The 13,871-nt window shown below is 40.3% G+C and overlaps 1 protein-coding gene and 1 long non-coding RNA gene across 3 annotated transcripts in view; both read left to right on the top strand.

The window, feature by feature from the left end:
* Positions 1 to 13,871, top strand: part of MEGF9 (multiple EGF like domains 9) — a 114,978-nt gene that overhangs the window by 22,342 nt on the left and 78,765 nt on the right. The window lies entirely within an intron of this gene.
* Positions 1 to 13,871, top strand: part of LOC116270067 — a 28,941-nt gene that overhangs the window by 4,427 nt on the left and 10,643 nt on the right. Inside the window, exon 2 of the long non-coding RNA XR_004177984.1 lies at positions 237 to 239. This is a non-coding gene — a long non-coding RNA (uncharacterized LOC116270067). The remainder of the gene's footprint in view (positions 1 to 236; positions 240 to 13,871) is intronic.

Below are 13,871 nucleotides of genomic sequence, written 5' to 3'. Positions count from 1 at the left end.
TAGGAAGAGGAAACAGCAGCATGTTGAAAAAGTACAGAGGTAAGAGAGCACATACATGGCCCATTTAGGGAACCAAAGTCCTGAGTGGCTCGAGTAGGGGAGGAAAAGGTACATGAAAGTGGAACAGAGAATGAAGAGATTTGAGGCTGGGATGGTCCAAAGTTGCCAGATCATGACGTGTTCTCCATGTCATGCTCAGAAATGTATTCTAAGAGCCATGAAGAAGTATAAGCCAGGAAGTGACATGATGAGATTTGTGTTTGGAAAGATCAGTCTAGAAACTGCAACATACTTCTGTAAGCGCAAATGATCATCAGTAAAGATAATTAGAGGGCACTTATTGTCTCTTTAAATCTTTTCCATCATTAATTTTGGATTAAATGCTAGATAACATAATAATAGAGGGTTTATGAGTGAGTTTCCTGTCTTCTGTTATTAAGCAAACATTTGAAACCTATTTTGCTTGTTGGTATAATACATAGACTTAGATAATTAAAATTAGAGACTTGACAAAGCTACCAATTGGTGCTGGACCTCCTGATGGATCTGGTGTTAGGCTAAACAAACATAAGTGCCTTTTGTGTGCCAGGCAGTGTGCTAGGAACTGAAGAGAGAATGGCAAATGACTTGGGCATTCACAATCTAGTGGAGAGACAGATTCATACACGAATGCAAGTGCTCTAGAATACTTACGTATTAGCTTCCTTAATGTACATTTTCACTTTCAGTCCTTACCTTAAACTTAAGTATGGATGAGGAAACCGAAGATAAGAAGTATTTAACTTACTCAAGGTCATGTAATAATGAGTGGTAAATAGGCACGATTCAGTATTCAAAGTACCTAACTCAATTTTTTCCATGCCATATTGTACTGCTTCTCTTGACGGGGCAATGCATATATACTTTTGAGCCTGAAGTAGTTTTCTTCCTCTCTTTTCTTAGTTCTTTCTAATGCTACCCAAACCAGTAATGTTCAGCCTTGAAGTATCCAGTCATTGTTGGTTAAAAGTGCAGGCTCTGAAGTCAGGTTGTCTGGATTCCAATCCCAGCTCCATCTCTTGCTCCCTGTCTGTCAGCCTACATCATAGAATTAGGAGATGATGTCGGTAAAGCACTTAAAACAGTGAAAGCACAGGGAAAGAATTCAATTGATGTTACCTAAAATTGTCATTGGAATAGCAATTCATCTACTTTCCAAACATTCAGGAAATTTTAATAAAATGCATTTAAACTATCCAACTTTATTGAAGTTAATCTTGGTGAAGAGCTTTTGCCTCGTGTGCATATTTGAAATCTGACTTCTTGTTCAGGGCATCAGTGACCTGTGGCAAAGATGCCCCAAAAATATCTAGGAGAATGTGCCTGTGAGAGTAACATAAAGATACTTAAAAACTTTTGTATTATGGAAAATTTTGAATATATACCAAAATTAACAGAGTAGGGTTTTGACCTTTCTCATATCTCTCACCCACCTGCACAACCAACTATCACTCCATGGCCAGTCCTGCCTCATCCACACCCCTATCCATTTATGTTGCTAAAGCTAAATCTAGAGACTTGATTGATTGATCATTTTTTGAGAGAAGTAATGAAAAATGGTGGCTTTTTTGTTGTTATTATTTCTGGCATTGTTAAATACCTAGTAGCCCAACTGAGGATGAAAACTGGCAACGTAAGTACTCCTGGAATTGTTTGGGTAGGGTAGGATACAGATTATTACCCAGTTTCTACATGTGAAGAAACTATGACTCAAAGAAATTCTTATCAATGGTCATATTAGCTACAAACAACTTGTGCTAAAATTTGTCATTGGAACCATGCTCATTCCATAAATATTTATTGAGTTCAATAAAATATTTCTTTTTAAATGTCTATGGCCAAAATTATGTTTATAACAAGGACATTTTTATTTTGATCACCTAATTTCTTCTTTTATTACATTAGAATTTAAAGTACTTCCCTTCTCCTCTGTCCTATCCTAATTCTTAGCTAGTAGAGTGACTTTAGGGATAATACAGAGGAAATTTTGGTCTCCAGCAGAGGGTCAGTTGCAACTATGAAAACAACTCAGGCAAATGGTCTATTGATAGTGGAACTTTTCATTATAAAAAGTTCTTTTCAAATTCCAGGATATTGGTTGCTTGGTCACTGAAGAGTCTGTACTACCATTCAATAGCACCCTGGGTGTCTGAGCAGACCTGGTTAGGAATGTACTGCTCATTTTGAATGAAATAAATAAAAAGGATAGAGAAGCTGCCCCAAGCATTGCCAGACATTCTACATCTGATGTATCGTTGATACAAAACGTAAGTCTTTTAGAGTGTACCCTAAAATACAAATAGTTTTCATTTTGAATGTTGCCATCTTTGACTATAGCCACATATCCTTTAATATATACGCACACATACACTGACTCCAGGGCATTGATGAAAGTTCATTGCTTTCTTGGTCTCTGGGTGAGTAAAGTTGCTTTAATATGTCAGGTTTGATTTTGTCAACAAAATAGCCCAGTGTACCTACCTTCTTTATTCCCATTCTTTAATTTTTATGTCCTTGGACCTCATAATTTCCCCAAAGTTTTGTGTGCCGTTCCCTCAACAGCAGAAGTAATAGTGCTTGATGAAGTATGACTTCGATATTAGTTTAGTTATATATCTGGTATGTTTATTCCCCTGGGCTTTCCAACTGAGGGAGCCCAGCATGAACTCCTACTTTGGAAAATATCTGAGTGGGCAGACCCATTTGCCACATTACCCTCATTGTCTGTCTTTGTTTATTCAGCTGAAAAGCAAGTACTTGCCTCTTACACAGCCAGTCATGAATCTTAGAGTCTCAGAAGCTGTTAAAACGGGTAGAAAAATTGTTATGGGAAGGGAGAGGATGAAAATTGTTATCAGGTATTGACATAATGTGCAAGTAAAGGTGCTCTTTTAGAGAAGAGCATAATGACTTCAGGTGGTTATAAAGCACAACTCGGGCAACATTTTTATGGGCCTAGTTTATTAGGGTCTTTGATTTTTATGCAATTCTCCTACCTTGTGGGTAAGAGACAATGATAATTCATTGGCACACATGATTCATTTTTACTACAATAGGGGAAAAACTAGGTTTTTAGGATATTAGCATACCATCTGGTGTACAGGTAATGATAAATATCCTGTGGTCATAACAACATGCACATGCTCTTGGCATTTATTTTTCTGGCTATCTTCATCTCTCAATTGGATTTTTTTTTAGCAGGCTGCTAAAAAGTCTCTTTGCATTCATTCTTTCCCTGGTCCATTTTCACACTGTAGCCAGAATTATGTTTCTAAGATGTAGATCTGATTATTCCTCCTCTCTTGTGTAAAATTCTTCCATGGCTATCCAGTTGCTCTTAGGAAAGGCCTTCACCTGTCACCACTTCCCTTTTTTTTTTTTTTTTTTTTTTTTTTTGTTGGGGTTTTTTTCTCTTTCCCCCTGGGGGGTGTGCAGTGGCCGGATCTCAGCTCACTGCAAGCTCCGTCTCCCAGGTTTACGCCATTCTCCTGCCTCAGCCTCCCGTGTAGCTGGGACTACAGGCGCCCACCACCTCGCCCGGCTAGTTTTTTGTATCTTTTAGTAGAGGTGGGGTTTCACGTGTTAGCCAGGATGGTCTCGATCTCCTGACCTCGTGATCCACCAGTCTCGGCCTCCCAAAGTGCTGGGATTACAGGCTTGAGCCACCACGCCCAACCACCTGTCACCACTTCTGACCCCATTCTGTGTCCCAGCCAAAATGCACTTTTTCCAGTTCTCTGTAGTACTGTGCTCTCTTTTGCCTCTATGTTGTTACACATGCTGCTCCTTACCTTGGGGATACTCCTCTCCTCCACCCTTAGCTTAGCTATAACTCCTCATTCTTCATGTCCAAGCTTCCTCTACGAAGTCTGGATTAGGTGGTTCTCCATGTGCAAACACACATACCATAATGCTCTATTCATATTTCTGTTTCAGTACTTATCACACGATATTGCTTCTTTGTTTTTCTCTCTGCTATAAGACATTAAGCTGTATGAGAACAATGACCATGTCTGTCTTTCTCATTATTGTATCTTTAGCACCTAGAAATTGTAGTCTGTATTTCTGGCATAACAGTAGTTTGTTGATGATTGAACCAGTGATTCATGTGCTTTGCCAGGAATCTTTTCTCTAGAAACCTCAGAGAAGAATTACAGTTCTCTGGTTTTGTGCTCTTCATATTTTCCTCTCTATCTTCTATTCATATTAATTCAATTATCAACAGAACATTGCTTTGAACGTTTTAAACTTCTATACCTTGCCCAGAAGCACGTGTAAAGAACATGCAAAATGAAAAGCTCCTGCATATACTTACTATATGCTTCCTATGTCCATCCTATCTAAAACTGCACTCCCACAACACACATGTAGTTACTCCCCACTATCATCCTCCCCTGTCTCCCTTTCCTGCTGTTTTTCCTCCTTAGGATTTAACTACCTTCTAACATACTAAATATTTAACTTATTTAAGTAACTAATTGTGTGTCCACTTTCTAAGATGTAAGGTCCATGAGGGCATTAATTTTGGCCTGTTTTGTTTACTGCCGCATCCCTAGCATCTGAAATAATGTTTAGCCGGTATATATGAGGCAATATGTATTTGCTGAATGAATGAACATATTCATGCCCTTGGATGTATGTCTTTTTCTTTTTCAGTTGATTTTGGTGCACCTGATTCAGCCCTGCTGTTAGCACTGTACTGTTTCTTTTCCTTCCTTCATTTTGCAGACTTTATGTTTTGTCCTATTTAGGGGCCATAATCTTGGCTACCCCAGGCAGAGATTCTGTTTTTCCATGTTGATTGGCTCAGGTAACCATATCTTCACTTGAATCTGACCTTCACATCTCCTAACTTGATAACTGAAACCCAAAGAGAAGTCGTATGTGTGTGTGCGTGTGTGTGTGTGTGTGTTGTGGAGGGGAGATGATGCATTCAGAGATAAGTCAGATGCATAACTTGTTCTTTTCAAACCTAGATAGGACAAACAGATGATTATTTCTTTTTTTTGTGTGTGTGTGTTTTTTTAAAATTTATTTATTATTATTATACTTTAAGTTGTAGGGTACATGTGCATAACGTGCAGGTTTGTTACATATGTATACTTGTGCCATGTTGGATTATTTCTATAGTACAAGTTTGAGTATGGTGATATTTGTTTATGAGAAGTGCTAACCAATGGGGAGAAACTTATTCTTCATTTTAAAAATTATGAAATATATTAAGTTTTCTGAAAAGTATAAAAAGTATTATAGTGAACATCCTCTGTATACCTGCCAACTTTGTAATATCTGAATTTTCTCCTGTATTTGCTTTGGATTGTTTTCATTTTTGAGATAAAATATTAAATATGATCATAGCCTCTAGGTGTTCTTTTTTTTTTAATCTCTTTTTCTTCCTTCCCTACTCAGATGTAACCACTATCCTGAATTTGGTGCCATGCATTTAAAAATGTTCACACACACACACACACACACACACACACACACACACACACACACAGTGTCGTGTTCATGTTTCAAATTTTGCATAATGAACTCTTACCATGCTTTTTTTAAACTCGCCATTTTTTTGAGATTTATCTATATTGTTCCATGTACTTCTACTGTATCAAGTCTGCTGTATAGTTTCCTACTGTATGAATAGTCCACAATATCTCATTTTTTTATTGATAATCATTTGAGCTGATTATACATTTTTTGCTTTTTCAAGTAATGCTGCAATGAACAACATTGCACTTGTTTTCTTCTTCACATGTAGGAGAGTTTCTCTAGAGCAGTGCTTCTCAATTAATGTGCATAGGAATCACTTGAGTACCTTATGATACTGCAGGTTCCGGTTCAGTTGTTCTCAGGTGGGCCTGAGAATCTATAGTTCTCACAAGTTCCCAGGTGATGCAGATCCATGGACCACACTTGGAGTTGCAAGGGACTGCTAGGTTCTAGAATATGCACATTCTTCTCTGAAGAGGTTATACAAGTTTATATTTCAACTAGGAATGTATGAGAGATTTGGCTGTTCCAGGAGTAGCCTCTTTTAGATGATTATATAAGTTTAATGTGTAACCATTCTCTCCTTAAAACTAGATAGTTTTTTTGGAGGGAAAGCATTAAAACATACAGCAGAACCACTTCAGTGGATAGTTGGCTTAATTTCAGCATTTCTCAGGAATTGATCTCTCTCTCTCTCTCATCTCTCTCTCTCTCTATATATATATATACACACACACACACACTATTTTATTAAAAATTCACCTGTTTCCTTTTCGTTCAAATAGTTACTCTGTTTACCATTGCCAACCAAGACAGGGCTTTGGCTACAAAATGAACCATCTCAGAGAGTTGAAAGGGAAGGAAAACTGTGTGCCAAGTACTATGCTACATTGTTTCATTTAATACCCACATTTGTACAGGGGAGGGAGGTGAGGCTCACAGCAAAGTGTTAGAGCCAGTGTTTGGATTCTAGTCCACCTGACTTTAAAGACTGGTGTACTACGCCTAGCTTTAGTTATCTGTAAAAAGGAGGTAGTAGCAGAGCAGATAATCAGATCCCTAACTTCCAGCACTTTAAGATTCACTAGCTTCTAGTTAGGGAAGTAAGGAATGCCTACCAGCATACTGTATGGTGATAGCTCCCTCCCTCCTTTTCAAATTGTGGCTTAAAAAACATATAAAGCTGACCATTGTAAACTTTTTTTGAGACAGAGCCCACGCCAGGCTGGGAGTGCAGACGGTCTACTCACTGTGCAGCTGGCCTCAACACGCTTATTTCCGCCAGCCTCGACAGCTGGGACTACAGGTGCTCGCCACCTGCTCCGGATAATTTTTTTTGTATTTTAGTAGAGACGGGTTTCATTGATTGTTAGGATGGCTCGAGTCTAGAGCCTCCGCGATCGCTGCTGGGATTACAGGCATGAGCCACTGCTCCTGGCCCACTGTAACCATTTTTAAGTGTAACAGTTTGTTAAGTATATTCACATTGTTGCAAAACAGATTTCCAGAACTTTTTCATCTTGCGAATTTGAAATCCTTCGTATCCATTAAATAAGAATTCTCGTCACGCCGGTGGCTCAAGCCTGTAATCCCAGCACTTTGGGAGGCCGAATGGCTGATCACAGGTCGTGAGATCGAGACCATCCTTGGCTAACACGGTGAAACCCTGTACTACTAAAAAAAAAAAAAAATCTAGCCGTATGCAGGTGGCGGCCTCTATAGCTACTCGGGAGGCTGAGGCAGGAGAATGGCATAAACCCGAGAGGAGCTTGCAGAGCTGAGATCTGGCCACCCCACCTGCAGCCCGGCGACAGAGCGAGACTGTCCCAAAAAAAAAAGAGAATTCCCTCAACTCCCTTTTCCTCTTCCCCCAAGCCTTTGGCAACTATCATTCTATTCTGTTTCTGTGAATTTGACTACTTTAGATACTTCATAAGTGGAATCATAGAGTATTTCTTGTTTTGTGACTAGTTTATTTCACTTAACACAATGACCTCAAGGTTTCTCCATGCTGTAGCATGTGACAGGATTTCCTTCATTTTTAGGGCTGAATAATATTCCATTGTATACAGATGCCACATTTTATTTTTTTTATCCATCAATAGACATGTGATTTGCTTCCACCTCTTGAGTATTGTGAATAGTGCTGCTATGAACGTGGTTGTGCAAGTGTCTCTTTGAGGCATTGCTTAGTTCTTTTGGATATAAACCCATTAATGAGATTGTTGGATCATATATGGTAATTCTAGTTTTAATATTTTGGGAAACTGCCATACTGTTTTTCATAGTGGCTGTACCATTTTACAGTTCCATCAAGACTATGGTGATAGCTTTTAATGGTACAGAAAGTAGTGAATGGGATATATGAAATCAGAAGTGAAGTAGAAAGAATTGGCAAATTCTGCTAGTATGGATATAGATATCACTTAGCCATAGTCTGTTTCCCTTAGATATTTTATCTAACATTGCCTGCTTCTCCAAGACTATTACTTCAGGAGGGGAGGAGGGAGCCCAATTATTTCTTTTTTGATATTTTATTGACCATTGGTCCTTGGGAATATCTGAGATTGTTAACATCTAATAGTGCCTTGGCAATTATTAGAGGAAGTTTGAGGACTGTGTTTTGTATTTTTCTGTGAAGGAGCGTGCAATAGTATGATGTTGATGTAAACATTGTGATTAGCAGGTTAGGAGTATGTCAGGAACATGGAATGCAATTCTGTGTCTGCATTGCTTGCAGCCTTGAACAAAGTCTTCAACATCTTGATGCTTCCAAAATTGCATTTAAAAAATGAAGCCTCCCAATCTGTTTTAGTATTGTGAGTTCTCAACATCAGTTTTCTTTTGAGGCTCTTAGTGTATACATGGCATATATGTTTTGGCAGGGAGGTGGTTGAGTTCCACTAATGGTGTGTGCAAGAGCAGGAATGATTAGCAGAGTTAGAAGAGGGATTTCTTCTCTACTGTGCCCTTCCTTTTGAATATGAAGTGTTACTCAAATGCTTAGTCATGATGATAAAGCAAAGAACTTCACAGCTTGCAGTGTGGAACAGTGTTTATACTGTATAAGTATTTGATAATAGTGAAGTGTGGCAGGAGAGTGGGAAGAATTTGTCAACAAGTTTTGAGGATTAAGAGGATTAGATAGGGAACACAAAGTAAGATAACCTCCTTCTACTTCTGAAAGGAAAAAGTAGTTATTTAAAAATGTCCTTTGGAATGACTCAAGGCTCAGCTATTTTACTTGCTTCTTAACTGCAAATCTATTAAACTTCTAACACTGTAGACAACTGCAGACAGGTATATTTTTGAACTTGGAGTGTTTATTCAAAAAGAAGCAGACTTAATTTCAGTGTATAATATACAGATAGACCCTACTTACTGTTCCCTCTGTACGTTTGAAGAAGCAGCCTTTACTAGTGACTGCCCAAATTCAGGTTCTCCTGTCAAATTGCTACAGTAGTTCATCAGTAAACCTGTTGCACTAGTCTCCCTTCTCTAGTCCTTTCTTCACACTGCTCTTAAAGATGGTCATGACCATCTGACCTTGGGAAAATTAATTTCTCTGTGCCTCTATTTTCTTATTTTATCCTCTCTATGGTAAAGGTTGTAACTATCTTATAGGTTCCTTGTACATTTTTATTTGTATTTGTACCTGGATTTTATTTTATTTTTAATTTTTTTTCCTTGTAAGTTTTTTGTTTTTGTTTTTGTTTTTGTTTTTTGAAGCAGGGTCTCACTCCTGTTGCCCATGCTGGAGTGCAGTGGTATGATCATGGCTCACTGCAGCCTCAACTTCCCAGGCTTAGATGATCCTTCCACCTCAGCCTCCCGAGTGGCTGGGACTACAGGTGTGTGCCACCACACCTGGCTAATTTTTTATATTTTAAGTAGAGACAGGGTTTTACCATGTTGCCCAGGCTTCACACTGCCAGTTTTCACACTGCTATAAAGAACTACTTGAGACTGGGTAATTTATAAATAAATGAGGTTTAATTGACTTACAGTTCCACATACCTGGGGAGGCCTCAGGAAACTTACAATCATGGCAGAAGCTGAAGGGGAAGCAAAGACCTTCTTCACATGGTGGCAGGAAAGACAGCTAGCAAGAGCAGGGAAAACTGCCTTATAAAACCATCAGATCTTGTCAGAACTCACTCACTGTCACTAGAACGGCATGAGGGAAACCGCCCCTATGATCCAATCACCTCCCATCGGGTCCCTTCCTCAACACATGGAGATTATGAGGATTACAATTCGAGATGAGATTTGGGTGGGGACACAGAGCCAAACCATTTCGTTCCCTTTGGCTTATGGCCAACTTTTTGGGTAAATCAGAATGAATTTTGAACTGTGTAAAAATGCATATTCCTTAGTACCCCCACCAGAGATTTCTATTCAGTTGGCCTAGGATGGGACCCAGGAATCAGTGTGTTACTGTGCTCTCCAGGTGATTTTGAGGCTGGTGGTACTGGAACCTTCGTTGGGGAATCATTCCATGTAGGATGAAATGCAGACTCTTTAGACTGGAGTTCAGGGCTCTAATATACCTTTCTAATATGTATATTCTCCTGTTCCTCCATATTAGTCTTTGCTGCAACCATAACAAGTACATTTCCTCTACTCACTCTTCCCCATATGCCCCATGTATTTTCCCAAGATAGTATGGCATAACTTTGTAAGCAAATATATATTTATTCCTAGTTATCTACAAAATATTCATTTAATAATATGTGTAAGGACTGGGTGAGGTGGCTCAGGCCTATAATCCCAGCACTCTGGAAGCTGAGGTGGGAGGATCACTTGGGCCCAGGAATTTGAGACCAGTCTGGTTAACATAGCAAGATCCTGTCTCTGCAAAAAATAAAAGCATTAGCTGGGCATGGTGGCTTGCTCCTGTAGTCGCAGCTACTTGGGACACTGAGTTAGGAGGATGGCCTAAGCCTGGGTGATCTACAGTAGACCATAATCATGCCCCTGCACTGCAACCTGGGTGGCAGAGCAAGGCCCTGTTTCAAATATATGTGTGTGCGTATGTGTGTGTGTAAGGATTGGTTGGGGATGAATGTGAAACTACAAAATGTAGAACCAATCTTCCCTTCCCTTTTTTGAATATTGGTAGACAGTTCCTACCACTGCACACCTTAGGATAGCATTTTTAAACTGACCTCTCCTTTTGTTCTCTTTCTACTACTTTTCTCTGAATAAATTTTCCAGGCATTACAATGAGCAAATAGTTCTAGCCTTTAAGTTGCTCAGCTGGCCTCTCTGTAAACAGAGACAGTAAGGCAAATCTGGTCCCAACCTCTGAAGCAATTGGCAGTACTTGAAATTGAAGTTATTTTCTTCTTATGCTTTCTGTTATATTGCCTATAAGATTAAGCCTTCATCAGGCATTAATGAATTTGGGTATTTTGAATTCATTAATAGACCTCTGATGATCCCTTTTAGTTTTTAATTTTTGCAGTCTGTAGTAACATCTAAGGATGCTACTTTGCCAAACAGATTGCTTATAATAAAAATGTAGGGTAGGGAAAGGCCACTGTCATAGGTGTTTTTTGTTGTTGTTGCTTGTTGTTTTGGTTTTGCTTGTATCTTCTAATTCTGAAAACATCCCTGTAAGGTTCATTACTCTAATTTTAAGAAAAGTCTTTACAAAGAGGGCATGACATTTGAGATTGCAGAGCTGTAAACAATGGATTCAGGTTTGCACCCAAGTCCCTTTACTTCATAAACGGATCTTCTTCTACTGTGGCCTGGAGCCAGATTTCAAGTTATTCAAATTCAGTTTCTGTGTTTGCTCTCGCTGTCTCTACCTCCCCTTGGACTCAGGATATTGTGATAATGCTGTAAATCAAAAAGTCCATATAAATTCAAGAATAATTGCCAAGATAATAGCTACTCTATATTAACAGGTATATGGTAACTAAGATAGAATACTCTTTCAAGCCTTTTAGGCAGTACTTGGTTGATTATTTTAGTATTACACATTCTAAATTTGATAGTGGCCTGATAGAGTCAAATGCATTCTTGTCTTGTGCCATCCCTCCCCCAACCCCAAGGCAATGCATCTTGCAGCAACAAAAGTGACTCCTTCTTTTTGTTTAAGGAGAGGAGGCAAAGAGTAAAGAGGACTTTGTCTCGCATCTTGAATACCAGCTCAACCACAGTAGTATAGGGCATCAAGCAGAGCTGTGAGGCCCCCATTCCAGGACCTAGCTCCCCGACAACATTTCTAGACACACCCTATGCCAAAAGGGAATCTGGCTCCTTCAAGGGAAGGACCCAGTCCTGGCAGCATTCATCACCTACTGACTAAAGAGCCCTTGGGCCCTGAATAACCAGCAGCAGTAGCCAGGGAGGATACTGTGGGGCCGTGGGCTCTGAGATGTGCTGGCTTCAGAGGTGATCCAGCACATTCCCAGCTGTGGTGGCTATGGTGAAAGACTCCTTCTGTTTGAGAAAAGCAGGGGGAAAAGTAAAGGGCATTTTGGCACCTTAGGTACCAGCTCATCTATGGTAGGATAGAGCAGTAATTGGGCTTTTGGAGTCCCTAACTCTAAGGAGCCTAGGCCTGGACTCTTAGGCAGCATTTCTGGACCTGCCCTTGGCCACAGGGGAACCTGCTGCCCTGAAAACAGAGTCCCAGGCCTGGCAGCATTCACCACAAGCTGACGGAAGAGCCCTTGGGCTTTAAATGAACATCGGCAGTGGCCTGGCAGAACCAGTGGTGGTGGCCTCAGGAAAGAGGGGGGAAGAGGGAGAAGGACTTTGCATTGTGGTGTGAGTGCCAGCTTAGCCACAGTAGAGTAGAAAAACATCAGGTAAACTACTAAGATTTTTTACTTCTATCGCTGGCTCCCAGGCAGCATCTCTGGATACATCCAGGGTCTAGGGGAGCTTGCCGCCCTGAAGGGAAGGGCCTTGGGAGAGATCTAGTGCTGTGGTGGCTTCAGGTCTGACCCAGTGCAGTCCCAGTGGTGGTGGCCACAGGGGTGCATGCGTTACCACACCCCCAGTTTCAGGTGGCTCAGCACAGGGAGAGACTTCATTTATATGGGAGATGGCAAGGGTAAAGAATAAGAGTTTCTGCCTGGTAGTCCACAGAATTCTTCCAGATCTTATCCAGGATCACCAGGGCGGTACCTGTATAAGTCTGCAAAAACCAGTGTTGCTGCATTTGGGGCCCAAGTCCCTTCCAATACCTGAAAAGCCTTCCGAAGAAGGAGAGGCACACACAAGCCCAGGCTGTGAAGACTACAATAAATAACTAACTCTTCAATGCCTAGACACCGCTGATTATCTACATGTATCAACACCATCCAGGAAAACATGACCTCATCAAATGAACTAAATAAGGCACCAGGGACCAATCTTGGAGAAACAGAAATATATGACCTTTCAAACAGAGAATTCAAAAGAGCTGTTTTGAGGAAACTCAAATAAATTCAAGATAAAACAGAGAACGAAGTCAGAATTCTATTAGAGAAGTTTAACAGAAATTGAAATAAGTAAAAATAATCAACAGAAATTCTGGAGTTGGAAATGCAACTGACATGCTGAAGAATGCATCAGAGTCTCTTTTTTTTTTGAGACGGAGTCTCACTTTGTCACCCAGGCTGGAGTGTAGTGGCATAATCTTGGCTCAGTGCAACCTCCGCCTCCCGGGTTCAGGTGATTCTCCTGCCTCAGCCTCCCGAGTAGCTGAGATTATGAGCGCTTGCCACCACACTCGGCTAATTTTGTATTTTTAGTAGAGATGGTGTTTCACCATGTTGGCCAGGCTGGTGTTAAACTCCTGGCCTCAGGTGATCTGCCTGCCTCAGCCTCCCAAAGTGCTGGGATTATAGACGTGAGCCACTGCGCCTGGCCAGAGTCTCTCTCTCTCTTTTTTTTAAATTATACTTTAAGTTCTAGGGTACATGTGCACAATGTGCAGGTTTGTTACATATGTATATGTGTGCCATGTTGCTGTGCTGCACCCATTAACTTGTCATTTACATTAGGTATAGCTCCTAATGCTATCCCTCTCCCCTCCCCCGACCCCACGACATGCTCCAGTGTGTGATGTTTCCCATCTTGTGTCCAAGTGTTCTCATTGTTTAATTCCCACTTGTGAGTGAGTACATGTGGTGTTTGGTTTTCTGTCCTTGTGATAGTTTGCTCAGAACGATGGTTTCCAGCTTCATCCATGTCCCTACAAAGGACATGAACTCATCCCTTTTTATGGCTGCATAGTATTCCATGGTGTATGTGTGCCACATTTTCTTAATCCAGTCTATCATTGATGGACATTTGGGTTGGTTTCAAGTCTTTGCTATTGTGAATAGTGCTGCAATAAA

The sequence above is a fragment of the Papio anubis genome, chromosome 13 (assembly GCF_008728515.1).
Source record: "Papio anubis isolate 15944 chromosome 13, Panubis1.0, whole genome shotgun sequence".
Taxonomy (NCBI): domain Eukaryota; kingdom Metazoa; phylum Chordata; class Mammalia; order Primates; family Cercopithecidae; genus Papio; species Papio anubis.
This window is presented reverse-complemented; position numbering and strand designations above follow the sequence as displayed.